Source organism: Hemitrygon akajei, chromosome 7 (genome assembly GCF_048418815.1).
Source record: "Hemitrygon akajei chromosome 7, sHemAka1.3, whole genome shotgun sequence".
NCBI classification, from domain to species: domain Eukaryota; kingdom Metazoa; phylum Chordata; class Chondrichthyes; order Myliobatiformes; family Dasyatidae; genus Hemitrygon; species Hemitrygon akajei.
The window spans coordinates 9,127,659-9,147,672 of NC_133130.1; the positions used below are offsets into that span (position 1 = coordinate 9,127,659).

The window sequence follows — 20,014 nt, forward strand, 5'->3', positions numbered from 1 at the left end:
AGCCTCTTAAAAGATCCTATCATATCTGCCTCCACCACCTTTGCCAGCAGCCCATTCTATGCACTCACAACTCTCTGAGTAAAAAACTTACCACTGAAATCTCCTCTGTACCTACTCCCCAGCACCTTAAACCCGTGTCCACTTGATTCCATTTCAGCCCTGGGAAAAAGCCTTTGAATATCCACATGATCAATGCCTCTCAACACCTTATACACCTCTATCAGGTCACCTTCATTCTCCACTCCAAGGAGAAAAGGCCGAGTTCACACAACATATTCTTATAAGGCATACTCCCCAATCCAGGCAACATCTTTGTAAATCTCATCGGCACCCTTTCTATGGCTTCCACATCCTTCCTGTAGTGTGTCGACCAAAACAATACAGTACTCCAAGTGGGGTCTGACCAGGGTCCTATATATCTACATTACCTCTCAGTTCCTAAATTCATATCCACGATTGATGAAGGCCAATGCACCATACGCCTTCTTAACCACTGAGACAACCTGCGCAGCTGCTTTGAGCAGCCTATGGACTCAGACACCAAGATCCCTCTGATCCTCCACACTGCCAAGAGTCTGACCATTATTACTATATTCTGCCATCATATTTGACCTACCAAAATGAAGCACTTCACAGTTATCTGGGTTGAACTCCATCTGCCACTTCTCAGCCCAGTTTTGCATTCTATCAATGTCCCGCGGTAACCTCTGACAGCCCTCCACACCATCCACAACACCTCCAACCTTAGTGTCATCAGCAAGTTTACTAACCGACCCCTCCACCTCATCATCCAGGTAATTTATAGAAATCACAAAGAGTAATGGTCCCAGAACAGATCCCTGAGGCACTCCCGTGGTGACTGACTTTCATGTAGAATATGACCAGTCTACAACCACTCTTTGCCTTCTGTGGGCAAGCCAGTTCTCCATCCACAGAGCAATGTCCCCTTGGATCCCAAGCCTACTTACTTTCTCAATAAGCCTTGCATGGAGTACCTTAACTAATGTCTTGCTGAAATCCATATACACTACATCTACTGCTCTTCCTTCATTAGTATGTTTAGTTACATCCTCAAAAAGTTCAATCAGGCTCATAGGGCACGACCTGCCCTTGACAAAGTCGTGCTGCCTCTTCCTAATCATATTATACCTCTCCAAATGTTCATAAATCCTGCCTCTCAGGATCTTCTCCATCAACTTACCAACCACTGAGGTAAGACTCGCTGGTCTATAATTTCCTGGTCTATCTCTACTAATATATATGGTGGAGGAGCAGGTAGTGTTGGGGAAACAGGTGGAATGCAGAAGGACTTAGCCAGATTAGGAGAATGGTCAAGAAAGTAGCAATGGAAATACAATGTTGGAAAATGCATGGTCATACACTTTGATAGTAGAAATAAATGTGCAGACTATTTTCTAAAAGGGGAGAATATCCAGGAATCTGAGCTGCAGGAAGCCCTTGTTCTGAACACCCTGAAGTTTAACTTGCAGATTGAGTTGGAGGTAAGGAAGGCAAATGCCATGTTAGCATTCATTTCAAGCGCTCTAGAATACAAGAGCAAGGGAGTGATGCTGAGGCTTTATAAGGCACTGGTGAGGCCTCACCTTGAGTATTGTGAACAGTTTTGGGCCCCTCATCTTAGGAAAGATGTGCTGGCATTGGAGAGGGTCCAGAGGAGATTCACAAGGATGATTCCAGGAATGAAAGGGTTATCATACCAGGAATGTTTGATAACTCTGTGTCTGCACTCGCTGGAATTTAGAAGGATGAAGGCATGGTCTTGTTGAAACCTTTCAACATCTGAAAGAGTTGAAAGACAGAGTAGATGTGGAAAGGATGTTTCCCATGGTGGGTAGAGTCTAGGATAAGAGGGCATAGCCTCAGGACAGAGGGGCGCTCTTTCTAAACAGAGATGCCGAGAAATTTCTTTAGCAATAGGGTTGAGGAAGAGATAGAAAAAAAAATTAGCCATGATTAAATGGCAGAGCAGACTCAATGGGCCAGAAGGCCTAATTCTCCTCCTATGTCTGATGGTCTTATAGTCTAAATAACACCAGACTAGACATGAGCAGGCATAATCCCTGATGAACATGCTACTGTTTTGTAGCCCGAGAATATTTTATCATTTGATACAAAATTCTTGTTAATTTCATTGTTCCCCATTACTACATCTCCAGCATTATTTTCTAGCACTCCAATATCTTCACTCACTGCTTTTTCACACTTTGTATCTGAAGCAACCTTTGGAATCCTCTTTATCATTATTGACTAGCTTACTTTTGTATTACATGTTTACCTTCTTAATGAAGTTTTTGGATTCCCTTTGAATGCGGTGTAGCCTATATCAGTCAGATGGGAGGCACAGTGGAAACTTCCTAATCCTCTAACTTCCCACTAACTTTTGCTCTATTATATGCACTCTCTTTGGCTTTGACTTCTTTTGTGAGCCCCTGTTATTTCATTTTCCCTTTAAAATACTTCTTCCTCTATAGGATGTATGTGTATATCCTGTGCCTTACAAATTGCTTCCATTCCAAAGAGAAATTGCAGCCATTGCTGCTCTGCCGTTATCCCAGACAGTATTCTTTTCCAATCAATTCTGTAATTCCCTAGCTCCACTGTACTACTGATACATGGGACTTTAGTTTCTCTTCTCAAATTTCAATGTAAATTTGATCTAATTATGATGACTTACCCATTGTAATCTGTAGCCCATATCCTTACGACTGCTTCAAAGGTTTCAAAGGTATATTTAATATCAGAGAAATGTATACAATATACATCATGAAGTACTGTTTCCTTACAACCATGAAAGCAGAGGAGTGCCCACAAAGCATGGATGACAGTTAAACATTAGAACCCCAAAGTCCCCACAGCTCCCCTCCCTCCTGCACATAATTGGCAGCAAGCCCCTCCCCCACTGGCAAAAAAAGCATCAGCACCCACCACCGATCACTCAAGCATGAGCAAAACAACAGCAAAGGCACAGACTTGCAGTACTCCAAAGACTACTTGTTCACCCGCTATTCAACATACCCCATTCCATGTCACATGTAGCACCTGTCTCAGTTGTGCATCATGTTCTTCCTTGGTGGAGCCCCCAGCCAAAGATGTCATTCGTTTATATGAAGGTTATTCACAGGAAGTTATGGATCTGCGGTCTAAATTTGTTCCAACCATGAAGATAGCATATGAAAAGGGATTATTCCCATCACTTCAATATCTAGCCCGATTAAAATTATTTTCCAATGATTTGACTCCACGTGTTTTTCTGGACTCAAAGAGGCACTGGACTATGTTAACTCTATTTTGGTTGTAGCCGAGGTTTGAATTGTTCAAGGTCTGCAGAATAATTGTTATTTCGGAAAGAAGGTAAGCTTTGAAGATTTCTGATTTGCTTAAGATATCCTTTGATCAATCGACCATTCAAAGAAGATGTAAACTTTTTGATGTGAATGATGAGTGGCTTTTCCGAAATCTGTTTGGTCTACTGAGTGAATTAACACATCGGACAGGTTGTTCGATTATTTGTTTTTATTCTCCTTTTTTCATTAATTAAGTGAGAGTTTTCATAGTTCATAATGACTTTTTCTTATATATATATAGTCGGGAGTGCTTAGTAGATAGCTTTTTTTCTAAAAACAGGCGTGTAAATTAAATGGAAAATGGTGCTGATTTTTCTTCATTAGAGATTACATAGGCATTTTTCTCTTTGTGTAATTTTATTGTTTTGGCATTTTTGGAGATTGTTTCTGCATTCCCCAGCTGGTTTTTAAGGATTAAGTATGAACACTTATTTTCTCTGAACTTTTATTCCGGATATGGGGAACCGGATGTTGTAGAGAAATACTGCACAGTACAGGCCCTTTGGCCCATGATGTTCTGCTCTCCTCTGAATCTGCTCCATGATCAATCTAATGCTTCCGTCCTGCAGAGAATTCCATTCATCTTTCATTATGAGCCTATCTAGGAGTCTCTCAAATGTCCTTACTGTGTCTGCCTCTATGGCTACCTATGGCAGATCTTTCCATGCACCCACTGGTCTATGACTAAAAAATAACATCTCTGAGATCCCTATACTTTCCTCTAAGCACCATAATATTGTGCCCCCTCGTATTAGCCATTTCTGCTGCAAATCCATTCCATGTTTTAATGATTACTCAGCCTCACCAGTGTCCATTGTTCCAGAACAATAATACTCTGTAAAGCAATGGAAGACATCAAAGTAAATTGATATTTAAATTGCATATATATTAGTTAGAAACAAGGCATCTAAGTTGGCAGAAGAACCAGTTAACATGACTTGATAGGGTGGTGTGTTGTTTTGTAGTGTCTGGCTTTTTATATTTAGCAAAACATTTTTTCTCCTCTGCAGGGTTTTTCTATTTTAAGGCCGTATGGATTTTTTTTTGTAACTGGGGGGAGGAATTAAGGAAAGCTTTTAAAATCACTATTATAAAATGGGCAGCTTGCAAATTCTCTCTCTTTTTTACTCTATGGGGACGCATTTTGGCTTTTTTTTTGCCGAATTTTGGGCTTTTCTGGGTGGTGGGAGGATTGGGGTTAGTTTTGAGTTATAGGATTAACTGTAGGAATAATTTTAGTTATCTCTTTTGTAATTTTTTCCCATTACGGTGTTCCGGAGCATGACAAAAATAGACAAAAACAGACAAACATGCTCTAGTTCTTTCAGATCATGTGCCTTTAAGCTTAGCTTTTGAATTGAATGATGTTTTTATTGCAAATTTGCCTTGGCGTTTTCCAGAAAATTTATTACGAAGTTCGGACTTTGTCAAGTTTATTGAGACTCAGATAAAAGATTATTTTCTTTTTAATAATATGGGAGATGTGTCGAAATTGATTATATGAGATACACTTAAGCATATTTGTGCGGTCAGATAATTTCCTATTTAGCTAAGCTTAAGAAACAGACAAAAATAGAGTTAGATAAGATTTCCAAACAAATTAAAGACTTGGATAATATTTATGCAATCTTTCCTAACATTGATTTATTCAAACAAAGAGTTGAACTCGAGTCACAACATAAATTATTATTAACTTATCCTATTGAAAGAAATTTGGTTAAATTGAATAGTCTATTTTATGTGTTTGCAGATAACAATAATAAGCTATTAGAATCTCAATTAAAAGCAGCTAGAGCTAAAAGACAAATTTTAAAAAATCATAAGGGAGATGGTAGTTTAGCAAGTAATTATGAAGATAATAAAATTTTTCAAGATTTTTATATTGAACTTTATGAATCTCAGTTTCCAGTTGATTCTTCTAAAATGAATGCCTTTTTACAAAAGATTGATTTTCCTTGAATCTCTGTTGAAGATCAACAAATTCTTGATGCTCCTATTACTGAAAATAAAATTCAGAAAGCTATTTTTTCAATGCAATCTGGTAAAGCTCCTGGACTGGATGGTTATTCTGTAGGATTTTATAAAAAATTTGAAAAACTGCTTTCTTCATATATGTTGGAAATGCTTAAAGATATGCTTAAAGCTCTTATAGATAGTGGGGTCAAGGGATATGGGGAGAGGGCAGGAATGGGGTACTGATTGTGTATGATCAGCCATGATCACAGTGAATGGCGGTGCTGGCTAGAAGGGCCGAATGGCCTACTCCTGCACCTACTGTCTATTAAAGATTCTTTTTTGATAGGAGAGTTACCTCCCATATTTTATGAAGCTTCTATTTATTTAATTCTTTAAAAAATAGCAACCCTACTGATTGTGCTTCAGATAGATCTATTTCACTATTAAATAGGGATGCTAAATTTTTTTCAAAAGCAATGGCTAATCAGCTGGAGAGTATTCTAGTTAAAATTATCTTTCAAGAACAAGCAGATCTTGTAAAGGGCTGTTATTCCTTCTCTAATGTTTGGAGACTGTTGTGTTATATTTTCATCCTTTTCTAAGTCTCCTCAATGTGTTGTCTCTCTCGATGCTGAAAAGGCATTTGACAGAGTTGAATGGAAACACTTATTTAATGTTTTAGAGAAATTTGGCTTTGGTATTAATTTTAATAAGTGGATCAGAATGATACATAAAAGCCCGATTGCTACTGTTATTACTAATAATTGCAGATCTCCTTTTCTTTGGCTTTCGCAGAGTACGAGACAAGGATGTCCATTAAGTCCTTTGTTATTTAATTTGGTGCTGGAACCCTTGGCTATTGCACTTTGTGAAGCTAAAGATATTCATGGAATTCTCATAAATGGGATTGTTCATAAGTTCGCCCTTTATGCTGACGATCTCTTAGTTTATATTTCGAATCCTGAGGAATCCATTCCTAGTTTATTGAAAATATTAAACGATTTTGGAAACGATTTGATACACCAAATCTCCTCAGACTCCCAATGAAATATAGTCACTGTCTTACCTTCTTTATACCTGCATCAATATGTTGGGTCCAGGTTAGGTCCTCAGAGATATTGACACCCAGAAACATGAAGTTGATCTCTCTCTCCTCTTCAGATCCCTCTTTGGTGTGTGTTTTCTCATCCTACCCTTTCTGAAGCCTACACTCAGTTTTTTGGTCTTACTGACATTGGGTGCAAGGTTGTTGCTATGACACCACTCCAGAGGGCATACAAGCTCCAGCTTGTACGCCCTCTTGTCACCATCTGAGATTCTGCCTACAATGGTGATATCATCAGCAAAATTATGGATGGCATTTGAGCTCTGTCTAGCTGCACATTCATGGGTGTAGAGAAAGTAGAGCAGTGGGCAAAGCACACATCGCTGATCGCAGGGGAAAGGACAAGGTGAACTCGAAGCAGTTCAGAATGGTTCCCTATCCAAAAGCAAAGGGAGCACGAGCATGACACACATTTTCTGGCTCAAATGGTCTACCCTCAAGAGTGGTGACTGGCAAAGGATGATCTAACTTGGAAATTGAGACTCACCTTTGTCAGACCACACCCAGATCTAAAAAATTACCGGTGGAACTGCAGTCTAAAAAATACCTGAGGGGCCGGTTCCTTGTGGTCCTGGCCAATAAAGAGAGCAAATATACCCCAGATGTCATAGAACTAGGAGGTAACTTTGTAGCTGTCTCTCACCAGAGACAGCTACAAAGGACTAAGAGGTAACTTTTGAACAGACAAAGTTTGCCCTCTAGCAGATGGCCCTTGGATTTTCCTGACTTCTACAAAAAAGTCAAAAGTGTCCAGCGTCTCTGCCATAAAGTCCCAGTCCTTCCCCGTCTCCCTCCTGCACTCCCCCTCCCCCTCCCTCTCTCTCCGTCCCTCACTCACATACCCTCTCTCTCTCACCTCTCTCCAGGGGTCACTTGTTTGCAATGGACATTTGCAATGAGGTACTTGGATGAGTAGAAAATGTGGGTGAAGATCAGAGTTAGAAGTGGTCATATCTGGGGAATTTACCGCAACACTCTCGCTGGTGTTCTGACATCCAATTATCAAGTCGGATAGCTAAGTTAATTAGTCCATCCAGATCCCGAACAGCTTCATGCTCCGCCAGTTCAGCCTTGAGCTTTTAGAACATAGAGCACAACGAGGTGATGAGAGGGTTTATGAGCACTTGGAAAAACATAGTCTGACTTTGGGATAGTCAGCATGGCTTTGTGAGGGGCAGCTCATGTCTCATGAGCCTGAATGAATTCTCTGAGGATGTGACAAAGCACATTGATGAAGGTAGAGCTGTGGCTGTGGTGGACTGTATAAGGCTTCTAGTACAGCGTTTGATAAGGTTCCCTTAGTAGGGTCAATAAGAAAGCTGGGAGGCACGAGATCTATGGGATCTTGGCAACGCAGATGAAAAGAAGGCAGAGGGTTCAAAAGTTCAAAGTGCATCCATTGTCCAAGTTTCTATACCATATTCAACCTTAAGATTCATTTTCATTTTTGCAGGTCCACAGGAAAACAAAGAAATACAATAATATCCACAAAGAACGGAACAAAGACTGACTGACGTCCAGTGTGCAAAACGGCGCCGTAACCGCCTTCACTCACCTCAGTGATGGACTGCGGTCTCACTTTCGGGTTCCCTGTAGTTCATGTTCTATGTATTATTTGTTCATTATTTTATTATTGACATGATCTGTCTGCTTTTACACACTGGACTTTCATGAATTCTATGCATTGTGATGCTCTGGGGGAGGGAGCGTGGTCAACAGCCCGCCCTGTATTTCTAATGACCAGCATTGTTTATTGTTTTGTGTTAAAATGTGGTCGAGGGATTACAGTGGGAAGTTCATTCATTTGTAACATTTTAAGTTCAATTAAACAGTTATTGGCTTGTGTATTTGTGGGTCACCCTAACTGTAATTGTAAGACTATAAGACGTCGGAGCTGAATTAGGCCATTCAATCCATCGAGTCTACTCTGCCATTCCATCATGGTTGATCCTGAGTGCCACTCAACCCCATAAATCTTCCTTCTCGCCATAACATTTGATGCCCTGACCAATTAGAAAATAATCAATTTTCACTTTAAATGTACCACTGGCCTTGGCCTCCACTGCAGCCTGTGGCAGAACATTCCACAGATTCACTACTCTCTGGCTAAAAAAAAATCCTCCCTGCTTCTGTTCTGAACAGTTGCCTCTCAATTTTGAGACTGTGCCGTCTACTTCTGGACACCCCCACCTAGGAAACATCCTCTCCACATTAACTTTATCTAGTTCTTTCAAGGTTCAGCAGGTTTCAATCTGATAACCCCGCATTTCTTCTAAATTCCAGTGAGTACAGGCCCAAAGCTGCCAACTGCTCCTCCTATGTTAACCCCTTCATTCCCAGAATCATCCTTGTGCACCTCCACTGGATTCTCTCCAATGACAACACATCTGTTCTGAGATATGAGCCCCAAAACAGTTGACAATACTCCAAGTGCAGCCTGACTAGTGTCTTATAAAGTCTCAGCACTATCTCCTTGCTTTTATATTCTATTCCCCTCGAAATAAATGCCAACATTGCATTTGCCTTCTTTACCACAGCACAACCTTTGAATTAACCTTCTGGTCGTCTTGAATGAGGACTCCTAAGTCCCTTTGCACATCTGATGTTTGAATTTTCTCCCCATTTAGATAATAGTCCACACTATTGTTCCTTTTACCAAAATGTATTACCATACATTTCCCAATATCGTATTCCATCTGCCACTTTTTGGCTCATTTTTTTGAATTGTCAATGTCCAGCTGCACCACTAGTTACTGAATAAGGCCCCCTTTTATTCCCATGCACTGCCTCCTGCCTGTCAGCATTTCCTCTATCCCCGCAGTATCTGTCCTGTGGTGCCACGGGATTTTATCTTGTTATGCAGCCTCGTGTGGCACCTTATCAGATACCTTCTGAAAATGCAAGTAAATGACATGTGACCAGGGTGTGTGATGGTTCCCTCCCTGGTCTATGAGATGGAGCTGCTCTATCTCTGGGTCATGGTGCCCAGTCTGTTTTAATGTTTATCACAATAAAACTGTTGTTGAGTTTGATGAGTTTCCTTGTCTGTCGATATGGACCAAATGCTTGCCACTGTATTTGTTTTCCTGTGGGGGCCTACAAGAAAATGATTATCAAGGTTGTGTATGATTTACTTACTTTGTTAAGAAATTGTACTTCGAACTTTGAACTTTGAAGCCAGTCCAGGATCCCGATGGTTTAAAGCCGGACCCAGCGCGTTCTCTCACCTGTCTCCTGTCGTCTACACCAAGGTGTGGTATCTGTATTCATGAGAGCGAAGGTTGCTGAATTGCTAGTTTGTTTAGACCGTTCAAAAGTATGTTTCTCAAAGGGAAAGTACAGGCTGTGATTTGTAGTGATGGTAGTTCACAAGGAGATTATCTAGTAGAATATCTGATAGTATTGTGAGCTGCCGCAGTTTGGTGCTATACACCACCACACAGTACTGGACTGACTTCACAGCCTGTGGACTTGCTTTCGAGGTCCCATCAGTTCATGTTCTCACTGTGAATTGTGAGCACTTTTCTGAGCTGCCATACATTGGCGATATGAATCGCAACGCCAACTTGCATATATTTTTGTGGTGTTCGCCTGGAGGTCGGTGACCGGTCGTGTTCCACAGGGATCTGTTCTGAGATTCCTGCTCTTTCTGATATTTATAAATGATGGGGCTGAAGAAGTGGCAAACTGTGTTAAAACATTTACAGATGACATGAAGATTGGTGTGTTGTGGATAGAGTAGATGTTTGGCATAAGTTACAACAGGACTTTGATAGGTTGCAGAGCTGGGCTGAACAGTGGCAGATGGAGTTCAAACCAGAAAAATAGGAAGTGTTTGACTTTGGATGGTGGAGGGTTAACGGCCGGATTTTTGGGAGGTTGGATGAACAGAGGGATCTTGTTGTCCACGTCTATAAATTTGCTGCCTGAATCAAAAGAGTTGTTAAGGAAGCATATGGTGTGTTGGCCAGTAGCTTGAGTTCAAGAAACTCAAGGTGGTGTTGCAGCTCCATAAAACCCTGGGGAGGTCACACTTGGGGTATTGTGTTCAGCTTTAGTCGTCTCATTGTAGGAAGGATTTGGAAGCTTTAGAGGGTGTGCAGAGGAGATTTACAAGGGTGCTGCCTGGATTACAGAGCATGTCTTATGAGGATAGGCTAATCAAGTTGAGATTTTTCTCTCTGGAGTGAAGGAGGGTGAGAGGTGACTTGAGAGGAGTGTACAAGATGATAAACAGTATAGATGGGGTGAATAACCAGAGCCATTTTTCCAGGGCAGAAATCACTTAACCAAGAAGGCATGATTTTAATGTGATTCACAGAAAGCATAGGGGAGGTGTATCGGAGGGTTTTTTTTACACAAAGAGTGGTGGGTGTGTGGAATGTGTCACCAAGGGTGGTAGTAGGGGCAGTTACAATCGGGTGATCTAAGAGACCCTGCGATGGGCAGCAGGATGATAGAAAATTACCGGGTGATGTAGGAGGGCAGGGTTAGATTGATCTTGGAGTAGGTTAAAATGTTGTTACCACAGGTGGGCTGTAATATTCTCTGTTACTCACTCTCTGTCAGTGAGAGGGGTCTCTGAGGGAGCTGGATTAACATTCATTGTGATATGGCACTGGAAGTGGGGTTCACTGAGGGAGCTGGATTAACATCAGTGGGGATACAGTAAGCGACACAGGGTGCTAGTTAGCAGGAGTCACTAACAGATAGTGTGAGGGAGCTCAGTTAATGTCAATCAGTGACACAGTACACTGGGGCAGAGAAGTTACTGATGGACATTGTGAGGGTGCTGGATTATCATCAATCGGAATACCATCAGAGACACAGAGTGCTGGAAGAGAGGGGTCACTGAAGGATGGTGTAAGGGTGCTGGTTTAATGTCAGTGGGAATACAGTCTGTGTCACAGGGCACTGGAATGGAGGGGTCAATGATTAATGCTTTCTTTTTTAACCTCGTAGACACTGCTGATCCTGTCTTCTGCTTATGATGTGGCTGTCGATATGGAGAGGTCTCTTGCTTGTTCTGATTACTCTGTGGGCTGTGTCCGGTGATATACTGAATTGCATAATGGATAAAAATTGCTATGATCTGTCCGTATTTGAGGAGATGATGGTAAGTTGCAGTGAAGCCAAAGCCTCTGTTGTCCACGATTGCAGACAAAGAACACGGTGTGCCCCTGGTCCCAGACATTGACTCTTTATTCCCTCCCATAGATGTTGCCTGACTGACTGAGTTCCTGCAGACCCTTGCCGTCCCCAGGTCTTTTCTCCTCTCCTGAACTTTACATTTCCAATTGTCTTCATTTTAGTGCACCCCTCACCTGTGGATCTTCCCCCTTTCTTCACTTTCCTCCATGGTCCTCTCTCCTCTCATATCAGATGTCTTCTTCAGCCTTCACCTTTCCCACTTATCACCTCCCAGCTTCCCACTTCACCCACCCTCCCCATCACCCCATCAGCCTCTGGCTTATTCTCCTACTTAGTTTGATTTCTTCCCTGTTCCTTTCACGTCCCCATGAAGTGTCACAGCCTGAAACATCGACTGATTATTCATTCCCATAGATGCTGCCTAGCTGCTGTGATGCTCCATCATTTTGTGAGTTTTGCTCGCGATCCCAGCATCTCAGAATCTCTTGTGTTGTTGGTATTTACTCTCAGGGTTACCCTCATTGAACTGGACACTCAATACAAAGGTTGGGACATAATTTTACAGATGTACAGGACATTGGTAAGACCAGACCTGTGTGTTGGAAGCTTGGGATTTAGCTAGGGTGTGTGCAGAAGAAACCATGTTGCCTTGAGCAAAGGTGTCTGAGGGATAACCTTATAGAGGTTTATAATGTTACTAAAGGCATAGGAAGTCCATAAGATAGAGGAGCAGGATTAGGCCATTCAGCCCATCAAGCCTGCTCTGCCATTCCATCATGTCTGATTTATTGTTGCTCTCAACTTCATTTTCCCTCCTTCTCCCTTTGGTGTCCTGACTAATCAAGAAACTATCAGCCTCCACTTCCAATACCATGACTTTGCCTCCATAGCTGCCTGATGGAACAATTTCCACAGATTCAGTACCCTCCAGCAAAAGAGATTCTCACTGATCTCTGTTCTGAAAAGATGTCCTTGTATTCTGAGACTGTGCCCTCTGGACCTGGACTCTGCCAATATTAGAAACTTTCTCTTCACATCCACTCTATCTAGGCTGTTCAATATTTGAAAGGTTTCAAAGAGACAACCCCCCTCCTGCCCCTCATTCTTCTGAAATCCAGCAAGCCTAGATTCACATGCTGTCAAACACTCCTCACTTAGTAACCACTTTATTCCCAAAATCATTCTCGTCAATCTCCTCTGGACCCAGTCAGTCTTTTTCCCAGGATGGGGAAGGTATGAGTCTATAACTTGAGGACATAGGTTGAAGATGGGAAGGATAGGATTTTAAAGAGGACATTGGAGGCAAGGGTTTTTTTCCCTCATAGGTCGTGTTGGAAAACTGTAGGTTTAAGGAACATGTGGACAGGTATCTGGACGAGAATGGTTTAGTAGAATATTCAGTCAAACACACTGACATTTGTACAGGTACATGGCAGGAATGGTTTAGTGGGACATTATATCAAACAATGATAATTGGACAGGTACACAAACAGGAACGGTTTGGTAAGATATTAGGTCAAATACAAGGACATTTGGACAGGTACATGAACAGGAATGGTTTAGACAATAATGACATTGAGACATAGGAATTGAATTAGGCCATTTGACCCATCGAGTCCGCTCCACCATTCAATCATGGCTGATCCGTTTCTTTATCGCTCCTCAACCCTATTCCCCAGCCTTCTCTCTGTAACCGTTGATTCCATGGCTTCATGGATTGAAAAAACCAACCAATCTCAACCTTAAATACACCCAACAACCTGGCCTCCACAGCTGCCTGTGGTAGCAGATTCCACAAATTTACCACCCTCTGACTAAAGAAATTGCTCCCTATCTCTATTTTAAATGATGCCCCTCCATTCTGAGTCCGTGCGTTCTTGTGCTGGACTCTCATCATGGGAAATATCCTTTCCATATCTACTCTGGTTTTGGCCTTTCAACATTTGAAAGGTTTCAATGAGATCCTGCCCTCATCCTTCTGAATTCCAGCGAATGCAGACCCAGAGTCATCAAACATTCCTCAAATGATAACCCTTTCATTCCCGGAATCATCCTTGTGATCCTCCTCTGAATCCGATCCAATGTCAGCACAACTTTTCTTAGTTGAGGAACCCAAAACTGTTCACAATACTCAAGGTGAGGCCTCACAAATGCCTTATTGGACTTATAGACACAGCAACATATCCCTGTTCTTGTATTCTACACCTCTTGAAATGAATACTAACATTGCATTTGCCTTCCTTGCCACCAACTCAACCTGCAAGTTAACCTTCATGTTGCTCTGTACAAGGACTCCCAAGACTCTTTGCGTCTCAGATGTTTGGATTTTCTCCCCGTTTAGAAAATTGTCTACACATTTATTTCTACTACCAAAGTCCATGACCATGCATTTTCCAACATTATATTTTGGTGGCCACTTTCTTGCCCATTCTCCAAAGCTTTTTCTTTCCACCTTGATATTGTTCACTGGGTTGCTTTCATATTTCAGCTTGTCCCTTCTAATGAGTCTCTTAGTTGCTTTCTGTATGTTTTTAAAAGCTTCCAAATCCTCTGTCTTCCCACTAATTTTTGGTTTATGGTATGCCTTCTTTTTCAGTTCTACATTAGGTTTAATGCCCCTTGTCAGACACGGTTGTACTATTTTGTCATTAGAGTATTTATTTGTCTTTGGAATACATCTATCCTACACCTTCCTTATTTTCCCCAGAAACTCAGGCCATTGCTGCTCTGCTGACATCCCTGCCAGCAGCTCCTTCCAATTTATTTTGGCCAAGTCCTCTCTCATACCACTGTAATTTCCTTTACTCCACTGAAATACTGCTACATCAGACTTTAATTTCTCCCTATCAAATTTCAAGTTGAACTCAATCATATTGTGATCTCTACCTCCCTAATTGCTTCCATTTCATTACATAACATGCAATGCAGTATGCTCAATGACAAACCACCTTAAAAAGCCACCTCGGGGGATTCAACAAACTCACTCTCTTGAGATACATTGCCATTCTGATTTTCCCAATTGACCAGCATGTTAAAATGTTCCATGACTCTCTTAACATTTCAGTGGTTTAGCTAGATATTAGGTCAAGCACAAAGACATTTGGACAGATATATTGGCAGGAATCACTGAGTACAATATTAGATCAAACAGAAGGATCTTTTGACAGGTATTTGGCAGGAATGAATTATTGGGATATTTGGTCAAACACAAAGACATTTGGACAAATATATTGGCAGGAATCATTGAGTACAATATTAGATCAAACAGAAGGATAGTTGAAACAGGAACAGTTTAGACCTCATGACCACAAATAAAGGAGCAGAAATAGTCCATTTGGCTCATTGAGTCTGCTCCACCAATTTCATCATGGCTGAACCAATTTTCCTCAAAGCCCCATCTCCAGCCTTCTCTCTGTATCCATTCATGCCCTGTCCAGTCAAGAATCTATCAACCTCTGCTTTAAATATACATAAAGACTTGGTCTCCACAGCTGCCTATGGCAAAGAATTCCACATATTAACCACTCTCTGGCTAAAGAGGTTCTTCCTCACCTCTGCTCCAGCACCATGCCTCTCTAATCTGAGGCTGTGTACTCTGGTCTTAGGCTCTCCCGCCAAAGGAAGCATCCTCTCTACAGCCACAATATCAAGGCCATTCATCATTCAATAGATTTCAATGAGATCACCGTTCATTCTTCTGAATTGTAGTGAATACATGCCTAAAGCCATCAAAGCTCTTCATATGACAAGCCATTCAAACCTGGAATCACTTTCACAAACTTCCTCTGAACCCTCTCCAGTCTCAGCATATTCTTTCTGAGATAAGGGGTGCAAAACTGCCCACAATACTCCAAGTGAGGCTTTCTAAAATCTCAACATTACATCCTTGCTTTTATATTCTAGTGCTCTTGAAATGAATGCTAACATTGCAGAGACAGAGAAGCAGTTTCAGTGACAGGTTACTATCGAAGCAATGCTCCTCAGACAGGATGAAGAGGTCAATACTCCCCAATGCCATTAGGCTTTACAATTCTACCGCCAGGACTTAAGAACTTTTTAAAAGCTATTATTAATGCTTTTTGAGACGGTGATTTAGATGCATATCATATTTTTTTTTACTGAGTTAAGTATTGTATGTAATTAGTTTTGCTACAACAAGTGTATGGGACATTGGAAAAAAAAGTTGAATTTCCCCATGGGGATGAATAAAGTATCTATCTATCTATCTATCTATCTATCATTTTCCTTCCTCACCACAAACTCAACCTGCAAATTGACCTTTGGGGGATCCCTGCACATTGATTTTCAAGTCCCCTTGCACCTCAGTTTTTTCTTTTTCTCTCCATTTAGAAAACAGTCAGCCCTTTTATTAGCAAACACGAGGAAATCTGCAGATGCTGGAAATTCAAGCAACACACACAAAATGCTGGTGGAACACAGCAGGCCAGGCAGCATCTATAGAGAGAAGCACTGTTGATGTTTCGGGCCGACACCCTCGGTCAGAACCCTTCCATTACTTCGACCAAAGTGCAAGCCCGAACACTTCCCGACATTGTATTCCATCTGCCATTTCTCTGCCCATTCTCCAAATCTGTTGCAGTCCCCTTATTCCCAAAATGCTTGTGGAATGCAGCAGGCCAGGCAGCATCTATAGGAAGAAGTACAGTCGACGTTTAGGGCCAAAACCCTTCGTCAGGACTAACTGAAAGAAAAGATAGTAAGAGATTTGAAAGTGGGATGGGACGGGGAAGATCTGAAATGATAGGAGAAGACAAGAGGGGGAGGGGTGAAGCTAAGAACTGGAAAGTTGATTGACAAAAGGGATACACAGCTGGCGAAGGGAAAGGATTATGGGATGGGAGGTCTAGGGAGAAAGAAAGGGGAGTAGAGCACCAAAGGGAGATGGAGAGCAGGCAAGGAGTGATTGTGAGAGGGACAGAGAGAGAAAATGAAAAAAGGGGGAGGGATGGGAAATAAATAAATAAACAAATAGATAGATAGATAGATAGATAGATAGATAGATAAATAAGGGATGCGGTATGAAGGGGAGGGGGGGATTAACGGAAGTTAGAAAAATCAATGTTCTTGCCATCAGCTTGGAGGCTACCTAGACAGAATATAAGGTGTTGTTCCTCCAGCCCGAGTGTGGTTTCATCTTGACAGTACAGGAGGCCATGGATAGACATATCAGAATGGGAATGGGACATGGAATTAAAGTGTGTGGCCACTGGGAGATCCTACTTTCTCTGGCGGACAGAGTGTAAGCATTCAGCATAACGGTCTCCCAGTCTGCGTCGGGTCACCTCACTTGGAGGTGACACTTCACCTGTGAGTCAGCTGGTGTGATATACTGCGTCCGGTGCTCCCAGTGCGGCCTTTTATTAGCCCCACCAGCCCCATTCTTCTGCGGGCTCTACATAACCCTGACTAATCCAGAAGCTTTCAAGTTCCACTTTACATATACCCAATGACCTGGACTCTATAGCTACTATGGCAATGAATTCACCACCTTCTGTCTAAAGAAATTCCTCCTCATCTCTGTTCTAAGAGACATCCTCTCCGTCCACTCTGTCTAAGCCCGTCTAGCACCATAGCATGCCCACAACAAATTAACCCTAATCCGTGCATTTTCGGAATGTGGGAGGAAACCGGAACACCCACACGGCCACGGGCAGAATGTTGAAGCTCCTTCCCGGAGGAGTTGGGAATTGAAGCGTAATTGGTGATCGCCATCATGTAAAGCGATGTACTACTGTACTGCCCACTTTAACCGGTTTCAGATGCAGGGACATAGATTCTGCCTGGCCTGCTGAGTTTCTCCACAGATTTTTTTGTGCTACTGACACATCCAAGCAACTGGTCTCAGCCCGAAACGTTGACTGTACTTCTTCCTATAGATGCTGCCTGGCCTGCTGCGTTCCACCAGCATTTTGTGTGTGTTGCTTGAATTTCCAACATCTGCAGATTTCCTCGTGTTTGCTCCCTTTAGTCCCACTCTTTGCCTGCTGCCAATCAGCCACTGCTATATCCATGCAAGAATCTTCCCTGTAATATAATAGGCTCGTAACTTGAAAATCAGCCTCATATTTGTCACCTGGTCAAATGCCTTCTGAAAATCCGAGGACACATCATCAACCAGTTCTCCTTTGTCTTGTTTGTTCTTCAAAGAATTCCACCAAATTTGTCAGGCAATGTTTTTCCCTAGAGGAAACCATGTCGACAATGGCCTAATTTATCATGTGCCTCCAAGTATGCTGAGAACGCATCCTTAATAATTGACTCCATCATCTTCGCAACCACTGAGATCAGACTAACTGGCCTATAGTTATCTTTCTTCTGCCTCTACCATTTTGAAGAATGGTGTAACAATTTGGAATTTTCTAATCTTCCAGAACCATCCCAGAAACTAGCGATTGGTGAAAGATCATTACACATGCCTCCATGATCTCTTCCACCAACTCTTTCAGAACCTTAGGTTGTACACCTTCTCGTCCAGGTGACTTATCCATCTTCAGACATAGAAACATAGAAAGCCTACAGCCCACAAAGGCATGCCAAACTTCTTTTTACTATAGAAATTATCTACGGTTACCCAGAGCCCTCTATTTTTCTAAGCTCCATGTACCAATCCAGGAGTCTCTTGCTGACAGCCTATTCAATGCACACACCACCCTCTGCATAAAAAAACTTACCCCTGACATCTCCTCTGTACCTACCTACAAGCACCTTAAAGCTATTCCCTCTCATTCTAGCCATTTCAGCTCGTTGAGAAAGACTCTGACTTTCCACGTGATCAATGCCTCTCGTCATCACCACTGTCAGGTCACCTCTCATCCTCCGCTGCACAAGGAGAAAAGGCCGAGTTCACTCAACCTATTCTCTTAAAGCATGCTTCCCAATCCAGGCAACATACTTGTAAATCTCCTCAGCACCCTTTCTATGGTTTCCACATCCTTCCTGTAGTGAGGCGACCAGAATTGAGCACAGTACTCCAAGTGGAGACTGACCAGGGTCCTATATAGCTATGACATTACCTCTCGGCTCTTAAACTCAATCGCATGTTTGATGAAGGCCAATGCACTGTATGCCTTCTTAACCACAAAACTCCATAGCAGTTTTGAGTGTCCTATGGACTCAGACCACAAGATCCCTCTGATCCTCCACACTGCCAAGAGTCTTAACAGTAACGCTATATTCTGCCATCATCTTTGACCTACCAAAATGAACCACCTCAAACATCTGGTTTGAACTCCATCTGCCACTTCTCAGCCCAGTTTTGCATCATATCAATGTCCCGCTGTAACCTCTGACAGCCCTCCGCACAATCGATGAGACCCCCAACCTTTGTGTCATCAGCAAACTTTCTAACCCATCCCTCCACTTCCTCAACCCGGTCATTTGTTAAAATCACAAAGAGTAGGGGTCCCAGAACAGATCTCTGAGGCACACCACTGGTCACAGACCTCCATGCAGAATATGACCTGTCTGCATCCAATCTTCGGCTGCTGTGGGCAAGCCAGTTCTGTATCCACAAAGCAATGTCCTCTTGGATCCCATGCCTCCTTACATTCTCAATAAGCCTTGCATGGGGTACCTTATCAAATGCCTTGCTGAAATCTATATACACTACCTTTACTGCTCTACCCTCATCAATGTGTTTAGTCACATCCTCAAAAATTTCAGTGAGGTTCATAAGGCACAACTTGCCTTTGAAAAAGCCATGCTGACAATTCCTAATCATATTATGCCTCTCCAAATTTTCATAAATCCTGCCTCTCAGGATCTTCTCCATCAACTTACCAATCACTGAAGTAAGACTCACTGATCTATAATTTCCAGGGCTCTCCCTACTCTATTTCTTAAATAAGGGAACAACATCCGCAATCCTCCAATCCTCTGGAAATTCTCCCATTCCCATTGATGATGCAAAGATCATCAACAGAGGTTCAGCAATCTTCTCCCTCATCTCCCACAGTAGCCTGGGGTACATCTCATCCTGTCCCAGTGACTTGTCCAACTTGATGCTTTCCAAAACCTCCAGCACATCCTTTTTCTTAATATCTATAATCTCAAGCTTTTCAGTCCACTGTAAATCATCCCTACAATCACCAAGTTCCTTTTCCGTAGTGAATACTGAAGCGAAGTATTCATTAAGTACCTCTGCTGTCTCCTCTGGTTCCATACACACTTTTCCACTGTCACACTTGATTGATCCTATTCTCTCATGTCTTTTCCTCTTGCTATTCACATACTTGTAGAATGCCTTGAGGTTTTCCTTAATCCTGTCCGCCAAGGCCTTCTCATGACTGCTTCTGGATCTCCTAATTTCATTCTTAATCTCCTTCTTGCTAGCCTTATAATCTTCAAAATCTCTATCATAACCTAGTTTTTGAACCTTTCATAAGCTTTTCTTTTCTTATTGACTAGATTTACAATA

At 42.1% G+C, this 20,014-nt stretch overlaps 2 long non-coding RNA genes across 2 annotated transcripts in view; both read left to right on the forward strand.

The window, feature by feature from the left end:
- Positions 1–3,181: 3,181 nt before the first annotated feature.
- On the forward strand, positions 3,182–8,531 carry LOC140729947 (uncharacterized). Its single transcript, XR_012099438.1, has 2 exons — positions 3,182–3,372; positions 7,880–8,531. It is a non-coding gene; the product is annotated as an uncharacterized lncRNA (long non-coding RNA).
- Positions 8,532–11,395: 2,864 nt separating this feature from the next.
- The window catches only part of LOC140729948 (uncharacterized), a 76,369-nt gene continuing 67,750 nt past the window's right edge, over positions 11,396–20,014 (forward strand). The window contains exon 1 of the long non-coding RNA XR_012099439.1: positions 11,396–11,542. This is a non-coding gene — a long non-coding RNA (uncharacterized lncRNA). The remainder of the gene's footprint in view (positions 11,543–20,014) is intronic.